Consider the following 12,037-nt stretch of genomic DNA (forward strand, 5'->3'; position numbering starts at 1 on the left):
CCTAAGGAAGTGATTGCAATGAAAACAAAGTGAGGACCGGCCAAAATGTCCTCACTCTGTAAAAATAACCTCACTTTGTTGGTTAAAAACCCTCTCTGGTCCTCAGTATGCCACAGGTACAAGAACACTCGTACACACACACACACACACACAGAGCTAATCAGAGAGCAGTGAATGAGGCCTGAACAGCAGGAGCTGAGAGGGAACCAGCTGCTGAGGCAAAGACAATAACATTCCTCACTGGTCGGTCTCTCTCTCTTTAAAAGACAAAGACGTGAGAGGACGAATACTGAAGCTGAAGTCTGTCCTTCACTGAGACGGAGACGCACAGAGACACGTGTCTCACACTTGTTATTCTCAGAGAAAAGACACAAAAGTACGAGGAAAGTCCTCGAATTTAAGACTTTCTACAGGGAGAGGTTTGAGGCATTGATTCTGAGATTTTAAATCAGTAATCTGATTTACACCTCGTTTATCTAGATTAGATTTGAATCAGGATTCTGAGATGCATGTTAGTAATCTGACAGAAATGTCATAATCCAGAGAAATTAGGTCAGATTTCTAAAGTTTAAGACAGAATTCAGTGAAATCAAGTCAGATTTTTAAAAAATAAATCAGAAGTCTGAGATACAAGCGAGTAATCTGACAGAAATCTAATAATCTAGAGAAATTAGGTCTCTTAGGTTTCTAAAGTTTAGGAGAATTCAGTCTCGAAATTCAGTTAAATCAGGTCCGAGTCACAGGTGAGTAATCTGTAAGAATTCTAATAATCCAGAGTGCAAATCGGAAATTCAGTCTCAAAATTGTGTGAAATCAGGTCAGATTTTAAAATAAATAAATCAGAATTCTGAGATACAGGTGAGAAATATGACAGAAATCTCAAAATCCAGAGAAATCGGGTCAGATTTCTAAAGTTTAAATCGGAATTCAGTCTCGAAATTCAGTGAAATCAGGTCAGATTTCTAAAAAATTTAAATCAGGATTTTGAGGTACAGGTGAGTGATCTGACAGAATTCTCATAATCTAGAGAAATCAGGTCAGATCTCTTAAGTTTAAGACAGAATTCAGTCTCGGAATTCAGTGAAATCAGCTCAGATTTAATTTAAAAAAAATTATATCAGAATTCTGAGATACAGGTGAGAAATCTGACAGAATTCTCATAATCTAGAGAAATCAGGTCAGAGTTCTAAAAATGCAAGTCAAAATTCTGAGATACAAATGAGTCATCTGGCAGAATTCTAATAATCCCGGGTAATCAGGTCAGATTTCTAAAGTTTAATATCGAATTCCGAGATTTAAATCGTGATTACCGAGTTCAATCTCGGGCATTCTGAGAAATCAGATCAGATTTCTAAAATTTGAAGTTATAATTTCCGACTTGCCATTCGCAGAAGTTGTGTGGCCCTAATCCTCTTCCATAAGATTAGGCCTCTACTTTAGCCTTGGATTAAGAATCATTAAAGCGGTTTAAGTTAAGGTGATTTTTCCATTACGGCCGAACGATAGCGGATTAATAATTAAGTCCAGTTATGAACTGATTTGAAACCGATTTAAAGGAAGTGTTTTTAAACTTAAATGTGTGTAAATGTAAAGATTTACAGACGCCGCAGTTTAAATGTGAGGATTATGCTTTTATTGTGAAAGGGACCAGAGCAGTTGACCTGGACTCTTTTTTTAATTATTATTATTATTATTATTATTATTCTGAAGGATTCAAATGTTTGTTTTACTGCCGATTGTCTCGTGCTCTCGTTAGAATCCCTTGTATATTTATGTGTTTATCAGGTCATCGCTGTATAAAAGTCAGAGGGGATGCTGTCGTCATGGTAACTGTCATAATAACAATAATGTGCAGCGGCGGCTCAGAGACGCTGAGATGATGAAGTGGCTGTTTTTTTTTTTTTTGGGCCTCGGCACGTTTGATGCTGACGATGCACAGCACAGCAGAGCGAGCCGCCGCCCGCCGCGCCGCCGCGTTATCAGGACGGACACGAGCCGAGACGTCAATACGGACGTTTACGGGAAAGAAGAAGAAGAAGAAGAAGTGATTCAACGAGGAGGAGATTGCGATCTAAGCAGAGAGAGAGAGAGAGAAAAGGTGGAGCCGTCCTTTATGTAAGAGCGGTGAAGGTGAGAGGTGAGTTCAGGGAGCGTCTGTAAATGTGAGCGCTGTGATCGTCGGAAACAGCCGAGAGGATTTTTATTTTATGCTCGGAGGAAAAAAAAAATGTCATGATTAATAATTTTTTTAAATATATTTTTTCAACTATTTCGTCCTCATTTGGAGCAACAACAAAAAAAACTCCTGAAAAAAGAGCTAGCATCAGTGTTAGCATCCGTCATGTGACCTCATTCAATGGAGTGAGGTCACATGACTGGAGTGGAGTGGAGAACATTTCATTAACGCACTGTCCTCCCTTTTTTTAAAAATGTCCTCACTTTTTTAAAAAATGTCCTCACCTTCTGAAAGATTACTGCACCTTAAGAAAATGTCCCGACTTCCTGGAAATGTCCTCATCTTATGGAAATGTCCTCACTTCCTGAAAATGTCCTCACTTCCTAAATATGTCCCGACTTCCTCAAAATATCCTGACTTCCCGGACATTTCCTCATCTTATGAAAAAGTCCTCACTTCCTGAAAATGTCCTCATTTTATGAATATGCTCTCACTTCCTGAAAATGTCCCGACTTCCTAAATGTGTCCTCACTTCCTGAAGATTTCCTCACTTCCTAAATTCCTGAAAATGTCCTCACTTCCTAAATATGTCCTCACTTCTTAAATATGTCCACACTTCCTAAATATGTCCTCACTTCCTAAATATGTCCTCACTTCCTAAATATGTCCTCACTTCCTGAAAATGTCCCCACTTCCTGAAAATGTCCTCATCTTATGAAAAAGTCCTCACTTCCTGAAAATGTCCTGATTTCCTGGAAATATCCTCACTTCCTAAATAGGTCCTCACTTCCTGAAAATGTCCTCATCCAATGAAAAAGTCCTCACTTCCTAAATATGTCCTCAATTCCTGAAAATGTCCTCACTTCCAAAATATGTCCCAACTTCCTAAATGTGTCCTCACTTCCTGAAAACGTCCCGACTTCCTGGAAATGTCCTAGCTTCCTAAATATGTCCTCACTTCCTGATTATGTCCTCACTTCCTGAAAATGTCCTCATCTTATGAAAAAGTCCCCACTTCCTGAAAATGTCCTGATTTCCTGGAAATATCCTCACTTTCTGGAAATGTCCTCACTTCCTAAATAGGTCCTCACTTCCTGAAAATGTCCTCACTTCCTGAAAATGTCCTCATCTTATGAAAAAGTCCTCACTTGCTAAAAAATGTCCTCACTTCCTAAATATGTCCCAACTTCCTAAATGTGTCCTCACTTCCTGAAAATGTCCTCATTTCCTGAAAATGTCCTGACTTCCTGGAAATATCCTCATCTTATGAAAAAGTCCTCACTTGCTAAAAATGTCCTCACTTCCTAAATATGTCCCAACTTCCTAAATGTGTCCTCACTACCTGAAAATGTCCTCACTTCCTGAAAATGTCCTCACTTCCTGAAAATGTCCTGACTTCCTTGAAATATCCTCATCTTATGAAAAAGTCCTCACTTCCTACACATGTCCTTAATTCCTGAGAACGTCCTCACTTCCTAAATACGTCCTCACTATATGGACATGTCCTCACCTCTTCCGTTTACTGTAAACAAAGGTCATATCAGTCATGACGCCACGGAGAATAAAATAACGAAATGAGTCACAGTGACATAAAACCAATGATCTGAGACTAAAGTCGTGCGTGTACCTAATAAAGTGACCGCACGTATATCACACAGTTTTATTCTTATAGATTTTCTATAAGGACTTCTAAATTGACTTCACAGAGGGGAAGCGACACACACACACACACACACGACTGACTGACACATAAGTGGTGACTCAATCCTGACACACACACACACACACAAACACACACACACACACTGACTGTGTCATCGCTCAGACAGACGTTATTCATCGTGTCAGTTAACTGGACGACACGACAACAAACGGGAACACACACACACACACACACACACACACACACACACACACACACACACACACAGTGACTCACTGAATCTGTACGTACGGCACTTTTATATTTAACTTCTTTACTTCAAACCTGTGACTGTAAAAAAAAAATTCAGGCCAGGGAATTATTTTCATGCGTCAACGCGTCGGGATTCTCTGTAGAATGATTTTTTGTCCACAGTAAAAAAAAACTAAAAAATAAGCATAAAAAAAATTCAACAAATATTTTACAGGCTAGTCCTTTAAACGTACGCGAACTACAGCCGTACGAAGGATTTGCTGCGTGGTCCATAAAACGTCCCCGAAGCCTCGACAACGCCAACGTTCTCAAACGTCTTCTTTGGTCCACGAACTTAAAACGTATTCCGTTGGGGCAATAAAAGAAAAGTCGTACTATTCCGACTTTTTCTGCGTTTTTTTTTAAAGTGGCTAAATCCGTCGATGTAGCTAGTGCTGTATCGTAAGACTCCATATGTCGTAAAGTGCCTCACATCGGAGCAAAAAAGCTCCAATTCATCGTAAAAACGATACATCAAGCGTGCTTGGACCGATACCGATATTATCCTGTTCCAAAATAGCCGTCGTGAAATTAGCCTAATTTTTCCCGTAGCTATGTCGCATTAAATACGAATATAAACATTTTTGATTTTGAAAATGCGTGACTGTAGAGGGCGCTAGCATAGAAGTCGATCTTATTTAGTGCTACCGATTTAGTCGATAGTCATATCGGAGGGATTTTAGCGTGTTTCTCAGATATCCGATTATCGCGCATTATAAAGCCAATATCAGTCGTAACCGATATAAAGCCGATGATATCGTGTATCGCAGTCCAAGGCTAGAATTTCCTCCAGATTTAGGTGATTCTTTATTCGGAATAAAGTCGATTTCTTGCGACATCTTTAACAAAGCGCTAATATCGATGCTAACGTGCCAAAACATTACGTACTTCTGAGGATTTTTAATACATATCTAATTGCGATTATTTTGACTGAAAATGCGTTTTTACGGAAACTCTGCTAACAATAATTTTTTTTTCTGTCGGGGGGTCTATTTTTACGATATTTTTTTTTCACGGCGACTGTTTTTACGAGATTATTTTTCATGGGCTGTTTTTACGAAAAAAAAAATTCCATGGTCTTATTTTTTACAAAATTTATTTTCCCATGGTCTGTTTTTTACGAGAGATTTTTTCCGTGGCTAGTTTTTACGAGATTTCTTTTCCCGAGGTTGGTTTTACGAGATTTCTTTTCCCGGGATCTTATTTTACGAGATTTATTTTTTCGGTTTCTGTTTTAAAATAGTTTTTTTTCCCGGGTCTGTTTTTACAAGGGAAAAAAAATCGCAGTAGGCCGTATTTATATTTTGATAACATTAAGCTTATCAGCCCGAATTGCGACAATTTTCTTTCTCCATGTTATTGTGATATTTTACAAAGATAGAGATAAAAACCAAAGTTTTCTAAATATCGGTATCGCACGTCAAAAACCCCACATCAGTCGCGGTTTTCACGCCCTCTTCCTTTTCTTCAGTTTCATTAACTTTGACGGAATGTTTGCAGAAAGGCTTCATGGGAAATTAATCGGCGATCGCGGATCAATAACCCGAGTGATCTGCAGTTTCTTTTGCGGAGCCGCGTGATTCAGTGTTTGTGCGGCGACGTCACAAACTGTTGCCGTGAGCACAGACGGATGAAAACGGCAGCGCTGGACGTCAACGCGGGTTAATTCACCGCGCCTCCGCCTGCAGACGAGCCGCGTCGGCACTTTCCCCTGGAAACAGTCGTCCAGCGTCGGGGTTAATGACGAGCTGTCACGGCACAAGAAAGCGGGCTGAGAAGAATGATCCGGGAAAAACAGGACGGCGAAGAGTTTACGCTCCAGACTGAACTTTCGCGACTCATTATTTATAATAAGTAGTAAATAACCGAGGAGAGGCCTGACGTGACCACAGGAAACATCCGTCAAAATAAACGGGAGAGGATCGGAAAGTAAAACGTACAAAACTTTGTTTGATCCCGAAAGAAATTGCGCACAAACGCTATATTATAATGTCCGTACTAATTTGGTAGCATATATAATATACTTAACAAAATGTTATGTTGCCAAAACGTGCTGCTACGTTACAAAAACGTCAATATAGGACAATTAGTAGCATTAGCGACGTCTTTTTTTAAATGATAGAATTTTGTGCCAAGTAATAATCTAAGTAGTGTCTTAACAAGACTAACTAACGCGTTTACATGACTTTGAGAAAACCAAATTATTGTCCTAGTCTGACTAAAATCAGACTTTTCACTCTTTACACTTTGGAGCGCCATTAGTCCGACTAAGGCTAGTTCAGTTTTAGTCAGACTAACTAACGTGTTAACACGACTTTAAGAAAACCAAATGATTGTCTTAGTCTGACTAAAACAGGACTTTTCACGCTCACACATTTCAGAGGAGTATTTTTCGTAAAATGAGTGACATTAGCTCATTGGTTTGTTTACTCTGCATCTGTAAATGTATCCGTTTAAACTCTATAATATTCATACTTTTTAGTTTTAGTCAGACTAACTAACGCGTTTACATGACTTTGAGAAAACCAAATTACTGTCCTAGTCTGACTAAAATCAGACTCCAGTTTTTGAAGTGCCATTAGTCTGATTAAGGCTAGCTCAGTTTTAGTCAGACTGACTAACGTGTTTACATGACTTTAAGAAAACCAAATTATTGTCCTAGTCTGACTAAAATCAGACTTTTCACTCTTTACTCTTTAGTTTTTGGAGCGCCATTAGTCCGACTAAGGCTGGCTCAGTTTTAGTCAGACTAACGTGTTTACATGACTTTAAGAAAACCAAATTATTGTCTTAGTATGACGAAAATAGGACTTTTCACTCTTTACACCACTTTTTGGAGCGCCATTAGTCCGACTAAGGCTAGCTCAGTTCTAGTCACACTAACTAATGTGTTTACGTGACTTTAAGTAAACCAATTTATTGTCCTAGTAAAAGTCTATTACCGTAGAGTATCACTGCGTCATAGCTACGAGGGAAAGGCCTCGTCACAAATGTCTTACTATTATATATTATGTCCGACATCGGTAAAAATACCATAATTTTTTAATATTGTGATATCTGTACTACATTGGAGCCAAATTTAATTAGTATTTTACCATATTTGTTTACCTCTATTCCGTTAATAAAACAGTTAGAACATTCAGTCCTAAAAAGTCCTACGCTCCTTAAACACACCGTTATTTTCATCAACACAGTTATTTTTGAACAGAATCTCTAAAAACGTTGTCTTTTTTCCCGAACGACCGGAGGCAACGTGGACCAATCAGACGGCTGCTTTCATCACAACAGTTTCCCTCACTCACTCACTCACTCATTCACTCACAGACATACATTACATCCATAATGCAGGACCTTCAGGAGTTCAACACTGTGTGAGTGGAGGGAGAGAATGAGTGTTTCCATGGCGACAGATGCTGCGTTTTTTTACTACAGGAAGTCACCTGTGGTCTCAAAGCAGCCACGATTACCACACTTTGATCGAGAGGGAAAGGGAGAATAAAGACGCTTTGAGGTTTTAGAGAGAGCGAGAACGTGTTTTTGACGACGACGACGACAGCGACGGCGTCAAAAAGAGGAAGAAAAACAACGTGACGCGTCGGTGAGAAACCGAGGCCGTGATGCAACGGAGAGCAAGTGGAGCAGAGAGGAAAGAAAGAATCAATGACTCTTTTCTTCTCCCAGAACAGAGACTCAGAGATCAGCTCGGCTATTTCTGCTGCGGATAAATTACTTTTCTTCTTCTACACTTTTTTTTAACGAATAAATCCAGAGCCAGACGTGTTTATCGGGACTCGGTTTCAGTCCGATATCGGTAAAAAAAAATCACTGGATAGGATCCACTACAGTGCAAATATCGCTACATGTTGCAGCGACGGTATAAAAAGAAAATGTAAACATAGCATTTTAGCCGAGTCATGTTTGGCCTGTTTACTACAACAATATTCTGCTACACACAGAATTATGTAAATTAACAGCCTCATAAATGGTCTAAAATGACTGTCTGAAAAATATCGGTACCAGATATCGGAAGTGGTATAATCCCGTTCCTAATATGAACTCAGCCAAATCGCGAAAATAAACCACATTAACGGTAAAAAAAACAAAAAACCCTACGCTTTCATTTTCTAAATTCACGTCACAAACATCAACACAATAAAACAGGGACATCGAATCCTGATACGATACCGCTAATATCGCGATACGACGATTCTGCGATAATCAACATTTTGCTAAGCGTTATCAAAGAGTGCTATTAGTCCGACTAAGGCCAGCTCAGTTTTAGTCTGACTTACTAACGTGTTTACATTACTATAAGGGAACCAAATGATTGTCCTAGTCTGACTAAAATCAGACTTTTCACACTTGACTCCAGTTTTTGGAGCACCATTAGTCCGACTAAGGCTAACTCAGTTTTAGTCAGACTAACATGTTTACATCACTATAAGGAAACCAAATTATTTCCTTAGTCTGACTAAAATAGGATTTCTTACTCTTTACTTCAGTTTTTGGAGCGCGATTAGTCCAACTAGGGCTAGCTCAGTTTTAGTCAGACGAACTAACATGTTTACATTACTATAAGGAAACCAAATGATTGCCTTAGTCTGACTAAAATCTGACTTCTCACTCTTTACTCCAGTTTTTGTAGCGCCGTTAGTCCGAATAGGGCTAGCTCAGTTTTAGTCAGACTAACTAACATGTTTACATTACTATAAGGAAACCAAATGATTGCCTTAGTCTGACTTTTCACTCTTTACTACAATTTATGGAGTGCCATTAGTCCGACTAAGGCTAGCACAGGCTAGTTTTAGTCAGACTAATGCGGTTACATTACTATAAGAAAACCAAATGATTGTCTTAGCCTGACTAAAATCGGACTTCTTACTCTTTACTCCAGTTTTTTGGAGCTCCATTAGTCCGACTAAGGCCAGCTCAGTTTTAGTCGGACTTACTAACGTGTTTACATCACTATAAGGAAACCAAATGATTGCCTTAGTCCGACTAAAATCAGACTTTTCACTCTTTGGAGCGCCATTTGTCCCACTAAGGCTACCTCGGTTTCTGTCTGAATAATGTGTTTACATTACTATCAGGAAACCAAATGATTGTCTTAGTCTGACTAAAATCGGACTTCTTACTCTTTACTCCAGTTTTTGGAGCTCCATTAGTCCGACTAAGGCCAGCTCAGTTTTAGTCGGACTTACTAACATGTTTACATCACTATAAGGAAACCAAATGATTGCCTTAGTCTGACTAAAATCCGACTTTTCACTCTTTGGAGCGCCATTAGTCCGACTAAGGCTAGCTCTATTTCTGTAGGACTAATGTGTTTACATTACTATAAGAAAAGCAAATCATTTTCTTAGTCTTAGTCTGACTAAAATAGGACTATGCACTCTTTAATCCACAGTTTTCCCACATGTTGTCAGTCATATACATCTATTTATAGATATGTATGTATATGTACGAATACAATGTGTAAGAAGAAGGATAACGTCTGTATTTGCTTGAGCATTTATTTTTACAAACTTGGCAGCTCAGGCCTCCGACTGTGACCATGAAACGACCTCCAAGCGTCTCCTCTGACACTCGTTATTTCCCATGAACCCTCTCTCCTCGCTCCTCTCTCTCCTCCCTCCATCAGCTCAAAGTTTACGAGCGACGGCGTCCACGGACGTGACTGACGTGGCTTTAAATACGCGCAGAGGAAAAGTAAAGGTCACGTGTGTGTGTGTGTGTGTGTGTGTGTGTGTGTGTGTGTGTGTGTGTGTGTGTGTGTGTGTGTTTTCTGCTGCGAACACAGAAGGAAGAGGGAAAAAATAAAAGAGTGATTAAAAGCTGTGTCGCTGTGCGGCGTTGCTGCTGACTGGGCTTCTCTCTCTCTCAGCCTCCCCTCCCCCCGTCCAAACCAAAAACAGCATCAAAGCAATCAAAATGGTAATGTTAGGCATGAATGGGGCCCCTCCCCCTCTCCTCCCTCCTCCTCCTCCTCTTCCTCCTCCTCTTCCTGCACGAAACTCTGCAGACTTTTCTCCTCTCCATATTGGAGTAAGGGAGGGGTGGGGTGGGGTGGACCCCCTCTCCTCCACCCCCCCCCCCCCCCCTTTTTCTCTCTCAAAATGGAAGCTTCCACAACCAAAGAAACACAAACATCCACTCGCATGAATTCACACACAGGTTTGTATGTGTGTGTGTGTGTGTGTGTGTTTTCACTGCAGCTGCTTTTCTAACTCCACAGGAAGTGACGTCCATTAAAGTGAAGAGGAAGTTAAAAAAAAAAAAAAAAAAGGTCTTAAAATGTTCGCAACGGCGACCGGTTCAATAAAAATCCGCCTACTTCCCGTCATTTCTCCTCCTAGTACTCGCTGCCCAACTTGTGTGTGTGTGTGTGTGTGTGTGTGTGTTGCCGGGAGCGACCAGCAGCAGCAGCAGCAGGAGGAGGAGGAGGAGCTGGATGAGGAGGAGCTGGCCTCGGTGCTGAAAACACAGCCTCAGCCTCCATCTCCTCCAACTGCTGCCAAGTTTTCAACGCTACGCCGCTGAGAAGAGAAGAAAAGCGACGGCCAATCGGAACACGGCGTCGCCGTCACGTGATCACAACACCTTAGATTGAGTCTAAAGTGATTTTAAAAAATAAAACATTATTTGATTGGTTTAAGGTGTGTTTAAAAGTGACGTTAAAGTCATTTCATGGGCTAAGTTTAGCCGAGTTAGCTCAGTCATTAGCCGCCAATGCTACATCCAGGACGAGGCTGAGCTTTTCTCAAAATGGAGGTCGACATTTCTCAACATCACGCGGCTGTAAAGTGCGAGGACGCGCAGCGGCGCTAGTTTAACGTGGATTCTGACGACACAAACGTAACGTAAACATCCGTCAGACGTGCTACGAAAACAAAAAAACGTCAAGTCACAACAAATCCACAATATTAGCGCTGTAAAGTAAACATGTTGCAAAGTTTAAAGTTTGGGCAAATTTTTATTTTTTTTTGATTCTTTGACAATAAACAAACGTAGCTTACGTCACGCTATAATTAGGGCTAGCTAACGTTGCCAAACAAATGTACGTAACTTTAACAACCTTTTTAGTCTTAGACTTGCGCGCGTATGTTTTAAATAACGTGCGTAACACAATTTCGGACACAAATTCACTCTTCTCACACCTGATATTGTGGTTTGAAATTGAAGTTAGCAAAACTCGGTCCAAAGTTAGCAAAGCAGAAGTTGAATTTTACGAAATAGTTTATGCGAAATGCTAACGAACGAATAGTACGGTTACGGAAAAGTTTGACGGAAAAGATTACGGATACAATGTTTTCAAATATGCTAGCTTCCCCTTGTGGAACTTCACTGTAAATCACTATGACTGTATGCTAGTAAGCTATTCAGTACGTGTTTATTCTCAACATAAATCGTTTTGCTCGTTCACACAATCCCGACAATGAGAAATCGTGCGTAACACAATTTCGGACACAAATTCACTCTTCTCACACTTGATATTGTGGTTTGAATTTGAAGTTAGCAAAACTCGGTCCAAAGTTAGCAAAGCAGAAGTTGAATTGTACGAATTAGTTTTCGCCGAAATGCTACTGGACTAATAGTACGGTTACGGAAAAGTTTGACGGAAAAGATTACGGATACAATGTTTTCAAATATGCTAGCTTCCCCTTGTGGAACTTCACTGTAAATCACTATGACTGTATGCTAGTAAGCTCGTCAGTACGTGTTTATTCTCAACATAAATAGTTTTGCTCGTTCACACAATCCCGACAATGAGAAATCGTGCATAACACAATTTCGCTCTTCTCACACTTGATATTGTGGTTTGAATTTGAAGTTAGCAAAACTCGGACGAAAGGAAGTTGAATTGTACTAATTAGTTTTCGCCGAAATGCTACGGTTACGGAAAAGTT

The 12,037-nt window shown here is 40.0% G+C and overlaps 1 protein-coding gene across 1 annotated transcript in view; it reads left to right on the forward strand.

Annotated features, from left to right (window-relative positions):
* Nucleotides 1-12,037, forward strand: part of LOC310938347 (rho GTPase-activating protein 8-like) — a gene marked incomplete at its 3' end in the record, with an annotated part of 41,604 nt that overhangs the window by 28,847 nt on the left and 720 nt on the right. The gene's annotated exons all lie outside the window — the stretch shown is intronic.

This window comes from Microchirus variegatus, assembly GCF_963457635.1.
Source record: "Microchirus variegatus genome assembly, chromosome: 16".
NCBI classification, from domain to species: Eukaryota; Metazoa; Chordata; class Actinopteri; order Pleuronectiformes; family Soleidae; genus Microchirus; species Microchirus variegatus.